This window comes from Scyliorhinus canicula, chromosome 12, assembly GCF_902713615.1.
Source record: "Scyliorhinus canicula chromosome 12, sScyCan1.1, whole genome shotgun sequence".
In the NCBI taxonomy this organism is placed as follows: domain Eukaryota; kingdom Metazoa; phylum Chordata; class Chondrichthyes; order Carcharhiniformes; family Scyliorhinidae; genus Scyliorhinus; species Scyliorhinus canicula.
In genome coordinates, this window is record NC_052157.1 from 44,964,640 (window position 1) to 44,978,051 (window position 13,412).

At 49.3% G+C, this 13,412-nt stretch overlaps 1 long non-coding RNA gene across 1 annotated transcript in view; it reads right to left on the reverse strand.

Annotated features, from left to right (window-relative positions):
- Positions 1-8,387: 8,387 nt before the first annotated feature.
- LOC119974612 overlaps positions 8,388-13,412 on the reverse strand; it is a 44,032-nt gene continuing 39,007 nt past the window's right edge. The window contains exon 3 of the long non-coding RNA XR_005462534.1: positions 8,388-9,749. This is a non-coding gene — a long non-coding RNA (uncharacterized LOC119974612). The remainder of the gene's footprint in view (positions 9,750-13,412) is intronic.

Sequence of the window (13,412 nt, forward strand, 5' to 3'; positions counted from 1 at the left end):
CTTGCCTGTTCGACTTCAGGAACTCGGAGAGCTTTATTCATCCAGACATGGTAAGACACTGCTCGCTCCCAATCTTCCCGGCGCACCAAACCATCTCCCTCGCTTCAGGGTCACACTCGGTGCAGATCCGGGGGTGCACTACCGCATCCCTAGTAATACAGGGAGCCGAGTACACCGATTTTAAGTTATACGTACTCCCCAATCTCTGCACTCCTCTCCTGTTGGGACTGGGTTTCCAGTGTAACCTTAAGAGCCTAATTCTGAAATTCGGCGGGCCCCTACCCCCACTCACTGTATGTAGCCTTGCGACACTAAAGGTCGACCCTCCCCCGCCGTTCGCAAATCTCACCGCCGACTGTAAGCCAGTCGCCACCAGAAACAGGCGGTATAGCATCCAGGACAGGACTTTTATCAGATTACAGCTAACCATAAACCGGTACACACAACTCGATGCGTACCCCCTTCCCCGGATCGCAGACATGGTTAATCAGATCGCACACTACCGGGTGTTCTCCACGGTAGATCTGAAGCCTGCACGCCACCAGCTCCCAATCCGCCCGGAGGACAGCCACTACACGGCCTTTGAGGCAGACGGCCACCTCTTCCACTTCCGCGTCTCCTTCGGCATCACAAACGGGGTCTCGGTCTTCCAAAGAACCATGGACCGAATGGTGGACCAGTACGGGCTGCGGGCCACATTTCCGCACTTGGACAACATCACCATCTGCGGCCATGATCAGCAGGACCACGATGCCAACCTCCAGAGATTTCTCCAAACTGCCCAAACCCTTAACCTCACTTATAACAAGGAGAAATGCGTTTTCCGCACAATCAGACTAGCCATCCTCGGCTACGTCTTGGAAAATGCGGTCCTAGGACCCGACCCCGACCGTATGCGCCCCGTCCTGCAACTCCCCCTTCCCCACTGCTCTAAGGCCCTTGAAAAGGTGCCTCGGGTTATTTTCACATTACGCCCAGTGGGTTCCCAACTACACAGACAAAGCCCGCCCACTAATCAAGGCCACCATCTTCCCACTGGCGGCCAAGACCCGCCAGGCCTTCAGCTGCATCAAGGTGGGCACCGCCAAAGCCACGATGCGCGCGGTGGACAAGTCCGTCCCCTTCCAGGTGGAGAGCGATGCGTCAGAGGTCGCCCTCGCCGCTACCCTCAATCAGGCAGGCAGGCCAGTAGCATTTTTTTCTCGCACCCTCGCCGCCTCTGAAATTCGACACTCCTCGGTTGAAAAAGAAGCCCAAGCCATTGTGGAAGCCGTGCGGCACTGGAGGCACTACCTCGCTGGTAGGAGGTTTACCCTCATCACCGACCAACGATCGGTAGCCTTCATGTTCGATAATACGCAGCGGGATAAAATCAAGAATGATAAGATCTTGAGATGGAGGATCGAACTCTCCACCTATAATTACGATATAGTATATCGGCCTGGGAAGCTCAGCGAGCCTCCAGATGCCCTGTCCCGCGGCACATGCACCAGCGCACAAGATGACCGACTCCGGGCTATCCACGATGACCTCTGCCACCCGGGGGTCACCCGGCATCTCCACTACATCAAGGCTCGCAACCTGCCCCACTCCACTGAGGAGCTCAGAGCCACGACCAGGGACTGCCCGATCTGCGCGAAGTGCAAGCCGCACTTCTATCGACCAGATAAGGCCCACTTAGTAAAGGCATCCCGGCCCTTTGAGCGCCTCAGTATTGATTTCAAAGGGCCCCTCCCCTCCACCAACCGTAACACATATTTCCTCAATGTCATTGCCGAATTCTCCCACTTCCCCTTTGCAATCCCCTGTAAATGACATGACATGACCGCCGCAATAGTCAATAAAGCCCTACATAGTGTCTTCACCCTGTTTGGTTTCCCCACGTATGTTCACAGTGACCGGGGCTCGTCGTTCATGAGCGACGAATTGCGTCAGTACCTGCTCAGTAAGGGCATCGCCTCGAGCAGGCCTACCAGTTATAACCCGCGGGGAAACGGGCAGGTGGAGAGGGAGAATGTGACGGTCTGGAAGGCCATCCTCCTGGCCCTGCGGTCTAGGAATCTCCCAATGTCCCACTGGCAGGCGGTTCTCCCCGACGCACTCCACTCTATTAGGTCCCTCCTTTGCACGGCCACAAATGAGACCCCTCATGACCGCTGTTTTGTTATGCTCTTGACGTAGCATGACCTGCTTCCTTGATGTGCACTCTGACAAAGGAAGGTTCAGACTTGGAGATAGTTTTAACACATTTATTAAACTGTTACCGACTCTCCTGTTAATCCTGGCGAACCAGTCTGATACAATCCACGTGGTGGGTGTGATGTGTTTCAAATCAACCCTGTGTACTCACTAAGTGACTCCACTGGAAAGAGGAAGATCATGTGTGCTGTGTCCTTATTTATGGGTTGGTGTAATGCTCCCCTGTGGTAGTGTCACCTCTGTGTGTATCTTGAATGCCCATTGGTCGTGTCCTATCTTACTGGCCTATTGGTTGAATGTCTGTGTGTCATGTCTCTGGTGCTCCCTCTAGTGTCTATCTAGTCTATGTGTATTTACATTAACCCCTTGTGTATTTACAGTGATGCATATCACCACAACCGTCTGTTTGTTTTCCCCAGGAAATCCACCTCCGGGGCCTCGCTTCGTCCTGGCTGAAGAGACCGGGACCCGTCCTACTCCGCAAACATGCTAGGAGCCATAAGTCCGACCCCCTGGTCGAGAGGGTCCAGCTCCTACACACCAACCCCCAGTACGCATACATAGAACACCCCGACGGCCGACAGGATACGGTTTCCCTCCGGGAACTAGCGCCCACACGTTCCACTACCACCGCCACCCTAATTTACCCCGCCCAACCTACGCTGACCAGTGCCCCCGTCCCTACATGGCACCCGCACCCCCCCCCCGCCACCCCCCCCATTCCCCCTTCACCGACCCACAGGAACGAAGCTCCAGAAGACACGCTCCTGGAGTCCGCGTCTGTACCCGCACCGGCAACTTCACTACCCATGCCCGCACGGATGAGTTCGACACCGGGGCCAGCTGCGATACCAGAGCTTTGGCGATCACAGTGCACGATCCGGGCGTCGGACAGGCTGAACTTGTGAACCCTTCACCCCCGCCGGACTTCATTTTTTTAACAGGGGGTGAATGTTCTGAATGTATTGCATTAACCATTCACCATGTATGTAACTGTACCATGCTTTTGCCCATGAGGTCTCCACCTATGGACCATTGTAAGGTATTAGCTGTGATGTATCATTTTGGTGCCTTTGTGGGCTCTGCCCCTGGCTCCCCCCTTGAGGGGAGGTATAAAGAGCAGTCGCCCTGTAGGCAGCTCTCAATAGCAGAGCAGTCGCAGGCAGGCACTGTTCTAGTCGATTGAAGCCACAGTTTACTTCTACACCTTGTTCCGCGTGAATTGATGGTCACATCAATCACTTTCTGTGGACACCTCACTGACATGTCTCCTCAGAAGTCGGAGCCCAGGTCTCTGTCACTCGGAGAACTGCTGGAGAACAGACACCTGCTGACTCCTAGTCTGATAATGAGCCTTTGGAAGTGGCCATCATAAACATGCCGGAGATGCAAAGACAGGTGGTGGGACACCAGGCAGGGTTGAGAGAGGCAGTCAACAGACTAGATTGAAAGATGGATGGGTCCATCCACGTTCTGTCTGATTCCGTGGCTTCAACGTGTGAGTGCCTCGAGGTCTCCATGGGAAGGGTGACGGCTGCCTTGGTTCTGCTGGACATACTCGGACCCGCATTGCAGGAATTGGTGGGATCCGTCATTGGTTAGGCGAGGCAGAGGGCCTGCCTGACACCACGACCCCTACAGGTGTCCCTTCTCTTCCCCACGTCAGGAAGGGGCGCTCAGGCACCCACATCGAGGAAGAAGACCCACAGCTGAACACCTTGGAACCATCCATTCAGGTGACTCCATGGCTCTTAAGCCAATCCTGACCCCCTCTCCCTGTGACCCCCATCACCACGAGCTTCACCAGGACTGCCTTTAATCCCTCATCCTGACCTCATGGCATCAGTACCGAGGCTGTGACTTTCACTCAGTTCCTTAATGAAGACCGCAAAACTGTTTCCTTTACCCCTCATGCTCCATGAGTCTCTGTGCAACCTGTCCTGCTTGTGTCTCAGTAACCCCCTCCCTTTTCAGACTCTAGAGTCTGTGACGAAAACCTCCCCTTCATACAAATCAAATTCCACCCACCCCCTTTTGTGTCTGCATTCTACTGCTCTGTCGGGCTTTAGCTTCCCCACACCCAAAAATCCCTCTGCCTGCTATTATCCCTCTCTTCAATCCTCCCAAATCTCCTTCACCCCCATGGGCCACCTATTGTCACCTCCCCCCACTCCCCCCCCCCGCCCCCCCCGCCCCCACCACCACCAACCTTACCAAGCCTGCTTCACTCTCATGTCTCGTTTGTCAATCGCCGCTCCCTCCACCCCCCCCCCCCCCCCCCCCCCCCACACACACACACACGCACCATCCACACCCCCGAGTTGCCCTGGTCTCTTCTTTAGATTGCAACCCTACCTCAGTGAATGTAACACTCACCTCGAAATCACATCGTGATTCTGGTTGGTCTAATGTCCCGCTGGTGAGGCATGCAATTGGGAGGCAGAGCATGATTCCAGTGAGCTGTATTTTTAATGGGTATTTATGACAAAAGTTCATGTCAAAATCAGACTAATGAAAAACAGAGATGTACTGCAGTGTGCCTGTGCAGCAAACTGTAGCCTTCCATAGTTTCCCATTGATATATGCACAGACTTGGGTCTGGATTTCCACATAGTCAGGGAGATTCCACAGATCTTTGATAATGGTGGACAGCACCTGGATCCAAAGGTCCTGTCCGATTTCCAGAAAATCCCACTCTCAGTGGGGGGAGAAAGGGTGGAGCAGGATATAAAACACACAGGCACAAATTATGAATTGGCTGGGCCATTTAAAGCAGGACTGATTTTTGCTCCTGGTAAGGGTGTGTCCCATGATCTAATGGTGGAGACAAAAAATGTTCATGGAGCAGGTAAGATATATAGAACTGTCAAGATGTCAAGGTATTTAAATCCCCTGTCCTTTAACTTTTGGAGGAAAAAACTGCCTGTCCGTGCCACTGAAATTAAGAAGTTATTGTTTTGAAAAGTTTCAATTTATGTTTGTTAACACATCATGTTGTTTTCCTAATTGATGTTTTCCTAAGGACTACCATGAGAGCAACATGCTGCCTGACTGCTTCCACAGCCTTTCATTATCATAGTGGGAGGTGCGGGAGGGGGAGGGCAGGCACGGGTGAGTTCACACTTTGATTGCCAGCTCCAAGATGTTATTAAATGACTGGCTGTCTTCGATGTGGGGGTTTGAACACAAATGTTTGCTTTTATAATGGATTAAATACGTGAGGGGATTTAAGTGTGTTGAATAGGCTTTCATTAATGAGAGTTTGTTTTATTATGGTAAAAACTGTAAAGATACTTAGAACTTAATTTTAATTCAGCTCAGCATGGCTCCTGAGGTCTGCCCATGGTGAGTGATGATGAGTGGCCTGTGGGGCAGGAAGCCTGTTTACCAACCTAACACTATTCTCATGACAGGTTTGGCTACTGATTAGATGAAAGGATGGTATCCTTGTGATTTTATGGTTGACTAATCAGTGCCCCAGATGGCACATGCTCATCTGAAGCTGGGATTTCATCAGAGGGCCATTTCCCATATGTTGGGTTCTTTATTACAAAAAGCATTTGCTTCCTTCCAACAGCTACTCTGTTTGGCGATACCTTCTTGTTTCTGTGTTTCTCCAGTGTTTAGTTCCTCACCTATTTTGCAAATATTAAAATTACAAGAGCTTTTTAAATTCAGACGCTCTCTGTTCACAATGCCCCAGGCACATTGCATTGTCTGCTTTCTATAAAGCAGCTATTGATATTCCTTGGGGCATCCCTTGCAGGTTGTGGAGAATCACAGGAGGAATTCCAGTCACATACTTTGGTACATTAGAGGATCGTTTACAATCCATCTTTGTGCTGCCTCTTGGGCAGACAAATAAACCTGCGCATGTCTGCATAATCGGCCATCATTAAAATAGTTCCCGTTCCTTTCAGCCAGACCTGTTGTGGATAGGGGGAGTAGTTCCAACTGTGAAACCAACTCCTGGTGGAGGTATCAACAATATTGTCCAACCTCACAGTGCGCAGTTTCCTCCAAAGAAGATGCAGCTGGCCTGTTTGACAGAACCAGTTGGTTCATCTTATCCTGCCCATGGTGAGTGATGATGAGTGGCCTGTGGGGCAGGAAGCCTGTTTACCAACCTAACACTATTCTCATGACAGGTTTGGCTACTGATTAGATGAAAGGATGGTATCCTTGTGATTTTTGGTTGACTATTCAGTGCTCCAGATGGCACATGCTCATCTGAAGCTGGGATTTCATCAGAGGGCCATTTCCCAGAAGGAAATTTCCCTAAGGAGAAAACATGTAGCAATATAACTGTCCCTGTGAAGGAGCTTTGTCATTGACCATTGGACGGAACCCAATGGAGTGTCCAGGAGCTTGTTATTGCTGAGTAAGTACTTGATAACACTATTGATGACTCCTTCCATCACTTTGCTGATGATGGAGAGTAGACTGATAGGGCGGCAATTGATGGGATTGCATTTGTCCAGTTTCTTGTGTACAGGACACACTTGGGCAATTTTCCACATTGCCGGGTAGGTGCTAGTGTTGTAGCTGTACTGGAAAAGCTTGGCTAGGGGTGCTGCAAGTTCTGGGGCACAAGTCTTCAGTACTATCGCCGGGATATTGTCAGGATCAATAGCCTTTGCAGTATCCAGTACCTTCAGCCATTTCTTGACATCACGTGGAGTACTGGCTGAAGACAGATATCTGTGATGTTGGGGACCTCCAGAGGAAACAGAGATGGATCATCCACTTGGCACATCTGGCTGAAGTTTGTTGTGAATGCCTCAGCCTTGTCTTATGCACATATGTGCAGTGCTCCTCCATCATTGAGGATGGGGATATTTGTGGAGCCTCCTCCTCCAGTGAGTTGTTTAATTGTCCACCACCATTCACAGCTGAATATGGCAGGACTGCAGAGCTTAGATCTGATGCATTCATTGTGGAATCGCTTAGCTCTATTACTTGCTGCTTATGCTGTTTGGCACATAGTCCTGTGTTGCAGCTTCATGAGGTTGACACCTCATTTTTCAGTATGCCAGATGTTGCAGAGGGTATGCTCTTCATTGAATCACTGTTGATCCCCTGGATTGGATAAAAGAGCTGGATTCAAGACATGAGGCGAAAGTGACTGCTCTTAACATCAAGGCAGCACTTCATAGAATTTACAGTGCTGAAGGACGCCATTCGGCCAATCGAGTCAGCACCGGCCCTTGGAAAGCTCACCCTACCAAGTCCACACCTCCACCCCATCCCTGTAACCCCACTTAACCTTTTTGGACACTAAGGGCAATTTAGCATGGCCAATCAACCTAATCTGTACATCTTTGGACCGTGGGAGGAAACCGGAGCACCCGGAGGAAACCCACGCACACACGGGGAGTATGATTCCGTGTGTATGACTATGTCAGGCTTTTGCTTAACTAGTCTGTGAGACAGCTCTCCCTCCTTTGGCACAAGCCCCAGATGTCAGTAAGGAGGATTTTGGAGGTTTGTCGTTTCCGGTGCCTGGTTTGATGCTGAGTGGTTCATCCAGTTTTGTTCCTTATTTGTGATTTCGTTGGGGTTGAATACAACTGAGTGGCTTGCTAGGCCATTTCAGAGGGCAATAACGAGTCAACCACATTGCTGCAGGTCTGGGGTCACATGTAGGCCAGACCAGGTAAGGATGGGAGATTTTCTTAACTAAACCAGATGGTTTTCATGACAATCATTTCATGGTCATCATTAGACTTTTAATTGGTGAGATTCGAACCCAGGTCCCCAGATCATTATTCTAGGTCTCTGGAATACTAGTCCAGCGACAATACCACTCTGGCCACTTCCTCCCCTTGATAGAGGGGGATTCAGCGATGATAATGTCATTGAATGTCAAGGGGCGACGGTTAGATTATCTCTTATTGGAGATGTTCATTGCCTGCCATTTGTGTGGCGTAATATTACTTCTCAGCCCAAGCCTGATTGTTGTCCCAGTCTTCCTGCATTTGAACAAGGGCTGTTTCAGTATCTGAGGAGTCGCGAATGGTGCTGAAAATTATGCAATCATCAGCAGATATCACCAGGAAGGTCATTGATGAAGCAGCTAAAAATGGTTGAATAATTAATTGGTTGCAAAGCCTTTGGGATGACCTGAGGCCACGAGGTGTTCTATGTTAATGTAAGTTTATTCACCTGTACATAAAATCAGAGTCCATGCAAGTAGGTACAGTGGACAAAGGGGTTTCTCTCTCTTGTCTGATCTGGTTAATATGGATTGTCTTTTTTCCAAAAGAATATTTTACTCATAAAATTTGTAAAAATACATAACTAAACATTACAGAAAACGCAATAAAATTCTTGTCTCCATACAGTCTGTTCAACCCTCAGGTACCTCTATACAGTTGTAATAGAGGTTGAGTATCCATTATCCAAAATCCCTGGGGCCAATCGTGTTCTGGATTTCCGATCATTTTGGGTTAGGGATACTGCATTGGGACCAGGCTACTTACATTACAATAGCCGAAGCTGGTATCTAAAGTCAATTTAAAAAATGTCATCACAGTCCGCTCACCACTTTGCGAGAGAGATGACTGGTGGTGATTTAACCTGAGGATCACCACATTTCAGGTGAGGGGCAAGATTGAGAAGGTAGGGCCTGTAATGATATGTGTATAAGTATGCCAGTGAAGGGTTAATTATTACATCTCGGTATAATTTAAACACTAGAGGGCACCATTAATTCCCAGTATAAATATCAGGACTCAGGGACTGCTGGGTAGAGGAAGATTAGTAGCAACCAGCACGAGGTGTAGTTTAGATTGGAGAGAGAGTTAGCACAAGGACATCATTAGTAAATATTACATTATTATACATGTTTTCTTGTTAATCAGATACAACCTTACGTTCTTAATAGATATAGCTCAGTAGAGTGTTTGAACGCTAATTAATCGTAATTCAATAAATTCGTTTTGCTTTAATATAAAGATTGGTGGTTTCTTCATCATCAACTCAACGGATCATTCTGGATCAAACGGCAAAGAATAACGACGTTACCACAAAAGGTAATATAACAAGGCCTTCATGAATACCCTCAGACAGTACAGGAATTGAACCTGCCATGTTGGCGTCACTCCACATCACAAACCAGCCATCCAGCCAACTGTGCTAAACTGATGAGGTTCAACAGAGTGTGGTTTTTGGGTGTGTTTGCTTTTCGGATTTACAAATAAAGGATAGTCAATCTGTACTCTTGATATTTATAATGGGCATTCCATGCGTCAGTCATGTGTGCTCGATGAGTTCTAAAAATGTTCCAGCCCCTCAGCCTACTCTGGCTGAAGGACATCTCAGTTCCAGCCTGAATCAGGACAAAATGTTAATTAAGAAAGGACAGACTTTTATTGATATTTCTTTAGAATAACACCTTGTGGGGTTGTTGTTTGCAATATGGTGGCAGTCCCGTACCAGCCTCCCCGAACAGGCGCCGGAATGTGGACCTAGGGGCTTTTCACTTGAAGCCTACTTGTGACAATAAGCGATTTTCATTCTTGTTTCCATGAGCAGCTTGTGTGAATAACCTGTGGAAACAAAGGAATTATCATTAAGCTATTAATGTAAAATTCTTTTATTATTAGGGAGTGGGTAAGGATCTGTGATTGGTTCAGGCCCAAAGAGTTTCAGATATAACATTAGTTGCCCATCCCAGAGGCTTTATTCAATTCTGGATCAGATAGAAATTTCAGTATTTCAGCTTGTTCAAATTCTAGCTTTAACAGTTGATGGAAGGGAGGAATTATCACAATCATCTGTGTGGGAGAGATCTTTCCTCTTCCTGTGTTCCCTTCATTCATTTATAGGTATGAACATATTTCAAAAAGAACATTTTGTTAAAAGTGAAAGTTAACATTGAATTGTGTGCAATAATTATAAACACACGTGTTTATTTTTGGAATTATTCTTCAAAGTTTCTCTGATCTATCAATTTTGTTTTTATTTTGTTGCTCTCTTGGCTGCTGTCTTGCAACCGATCTTTCCCCTGAATGTGGCTCTTTCTCACTGTGCGTTGGGATCTCTATGTCGGTCTCTTGCTGCTTCAGGCCTCCTCCCAATGTCTTTCTGTTTTCCAGTGGAGAGTTGAAGCCGACCTAAAAGGTGCAGGTGCATGCAAATGAGATGGTAATGACGTGGCGATGTCATGTGTTACATCATTCCTGCCTCGTTGACATTCAGCACGACAGAAAAAGGTGGGGATGAATTTACAAACACTCCATGAACTCGGAAATAGCTCATTTTCTTTGCAGGAATAATGCTGGCAACAGCTGCTTTATCTTCTGTCACGATGAGGTGTACAAAATTATGAGGGATACAGACAAGTAAATAGGAAGAAGCTTTTCCCCTTAGTAGAGAGGTCAATAACCAGGGGGCATAGATTTAAGGTCAGGGGCATGAGGTTTAGAGGGGTTTTGAGGAAAAGCCTTTTCACCCTGAGGGTAGTCGCAATCTGGAACTCATTGTTTGAAAGGGTGATAGAGGTGGAAATCCTCACAACACTTAAGAAACATTTAGGTGAGCACTTGAAATACCGTAGCTTACAAGGCTACGGACCAGGCGCTGGAAAATGGGATTAGAATAGAATCGTAGAATTTACAGTGCGGAAGGAGGCCATTTGGCCCATCGTGTCTGCACTAGCCCTTGGAAAGAGAACCCCACATCTCCATCCTATCCTCATAAAGTGACCTAACCTTTTGGACACTGAGGGGCAATTTAGCACGGCCAATCCACCAAACCTGCACATCTTTGGACTGTGGGAGGAAACTGGAGCACCCGGAGGAATCCCACGCAGATACGGGAGAAAGTGCAGACTCCCCACAGACAGTCACCCGAGGCCGGAATTGAACCCGGGTCCCTGGAGCTGTGAGGCAGCAGTGCTAACCACTGTGCCACCGTGCCGCCCAGGTGTTTGATGGCCGGTACAGATACGACAGGCTAAAGGGCCTCTTTCTGTGCTGCAAAGTTCTATGCCTCCCCCCAGTCTACACACTCACACACAAACACAGACATGCCCCCTCCTAATTTGTAGAAGTGCACAATTTATTTTCTCATGGGTGTTCCCCGATACCTTCATTCTCCGGAGGAAGAGATAAAACCAAGAGAGCCATTGGCCAGGTTAGTCAGGTTGTAATGGAGATATTGTACATCCTACCACATTGCCCCCAAAACAGAATACACTGACTCAAGTCTTTCAACCTTCAGTTGACTCAGAAACAATACTTGAGAGCAACTTAGGTCACACACTGCAACCCAGGCAATGACCCAAATTAGCTCAGAAAATAAATTTTTTGGAGTTCTTGGAATATAGCTGCAGATTCCTCTATACCTATTTCCCCTTTGCCTGCAGGCTCTAGAGACTCAGCTGACAGGCTCACCCCCTCCGAGTGCATGATAACTGTAGACTTAACGGGCTCATGTAGCAAATCACAGGCACAACCTCACAGAGACGTAATCTCAGTGTTACACCATCATCCGTGTAGCTTACCATCTAGTGCCCTGAGGCTCACTTAACTGTTTGAAACTCTGAGTCATGTGAAGCATAATGGGCAAGAGATAGGAAATTTCATTAGCGATTTAATCTATGGACTAGATTCCTCAGACACATGTCTCCAGTTGTATTCTTCAGACTGGTGCATACTTAGCAGGGGCTCAAGCTGGTCTGAATAGTAGCCTTAGCCTCTTCCTTGGCTAGTGCTCTCTAAGCTTTAATTTCCTTTGCTGCTTCAGAATGTCTGAGGGCTCAGAAGGGACATCATTTGAGAAATATAACTTCTCATACCTCCCCAATCCTCTGTTGCAAGTGCAACATCGGAGAGGTTTCGCTTTTCATTCCCCGAGGTGGATGTTCTCGGATATCCTGTCCATTTGCTCTTGTGTCATGATGGTTGATTGTTGGGACATTTGTTGAATAACAATCTCACTTTTAGCTGCGTGGAGCATTGGAGGATTATTGTTCCTTACCTGTGCTTTGATCGATCTAACCGCATCGGCGTAATCGCCTATTCCTTTCCTTTCCATCTGTTCCTCCAGTTTTCCCTTAATTAGATCATGGCTGACCTGTATCCAATATCCATTTACCAGCCTTCTCCGGCTTTTGGGATTTGCTTTTCCCGCTGGCAGTGCATACCCGCCCCCGATTTCCCAGCAGCATGGGGTGGCTTCAATGGGAAATATCATTGGCTGGAAAAGAGAATCATGGCGCCAGTGAATGCGCCCGAGAAATACGTGGCTGAGGGAACGGAGAATCACACCTCTTAATATCTACCACAAAAAAAATTTGAATGTTTCAAAAGTTTTAATTGACCCCCAGCCTCAATAGTTCTTTGGGGGAAAGAGTGTTCCAGATGTCAATTGGTACCTAGGGCGAAATTCTCCGAAGACCTGCATGACGCCCATTTCCGGCGGCCAAAAGCGGTGCGGCTGGCTCCGGCGTCGGGGCCGTCTTTTAAGCCGGTAATCTCCGTTCCCGAAAGGGCCAGCAGCGGACTGACGCGATACCGTTAGTTTCACCCGCTGTGGAAGTGGCGCGTTGAGAGGAGAGGGGGGGGGGACCCAGCGTTCAGAGGAGAGGAGAGGAGAGGGGGGACCCGGCGTTGAGAGGAGAGGGGGGGACCCGGCATTGAGAGGAGAGGAGAGGAGAAGGGGGACCCGGCGTTGAGAGGAGAGGGGGGGACCCGGCGTTGAGAGGAGAGGGGGGGGACCCGGCATTGAGAGAAGAGGGGGGGGACCCGGCGTTGAGAGGAGAGGGGGGGGGGGGTCCCGGGATTGAGAGGAGAGGGGGGGGGACCCGGCATTGAGAGGAGAGGGGGGGGGGACCCGGCGTTGAGAGGAGAGGGGGGGGACCCGGCGTTGAGAGGAGAGGGGGGGGGGACCCGGCGTTGAGAGGAGAGGGGGGGTCCCGGCGTTGAGAGGAGAGGGGGGGGACCCGGCGTTGAGAGGAGAGGGGAGGGCACCCGGCGTTGTGAGAAGAGTGGGGGGGACCCGGCGTTGAGAGGAGAGGGTGGGGGGACCCGGCGTTGAGAGAGAGGGGGGGGGGGACCGGCGTTGAGAGGAGGGGGGACCCGACGTTGAGAGGAGAGGGGGGGGGACTCGGCGTTGAGAGGGTGGGGGGTTGCGGCGATGGGGGGGGGGTTCAGGGGGGGGGGTTGCGGCGTTGCGAGGGGGGGTTGCGGCGTTGCGAGGGGGGGTTG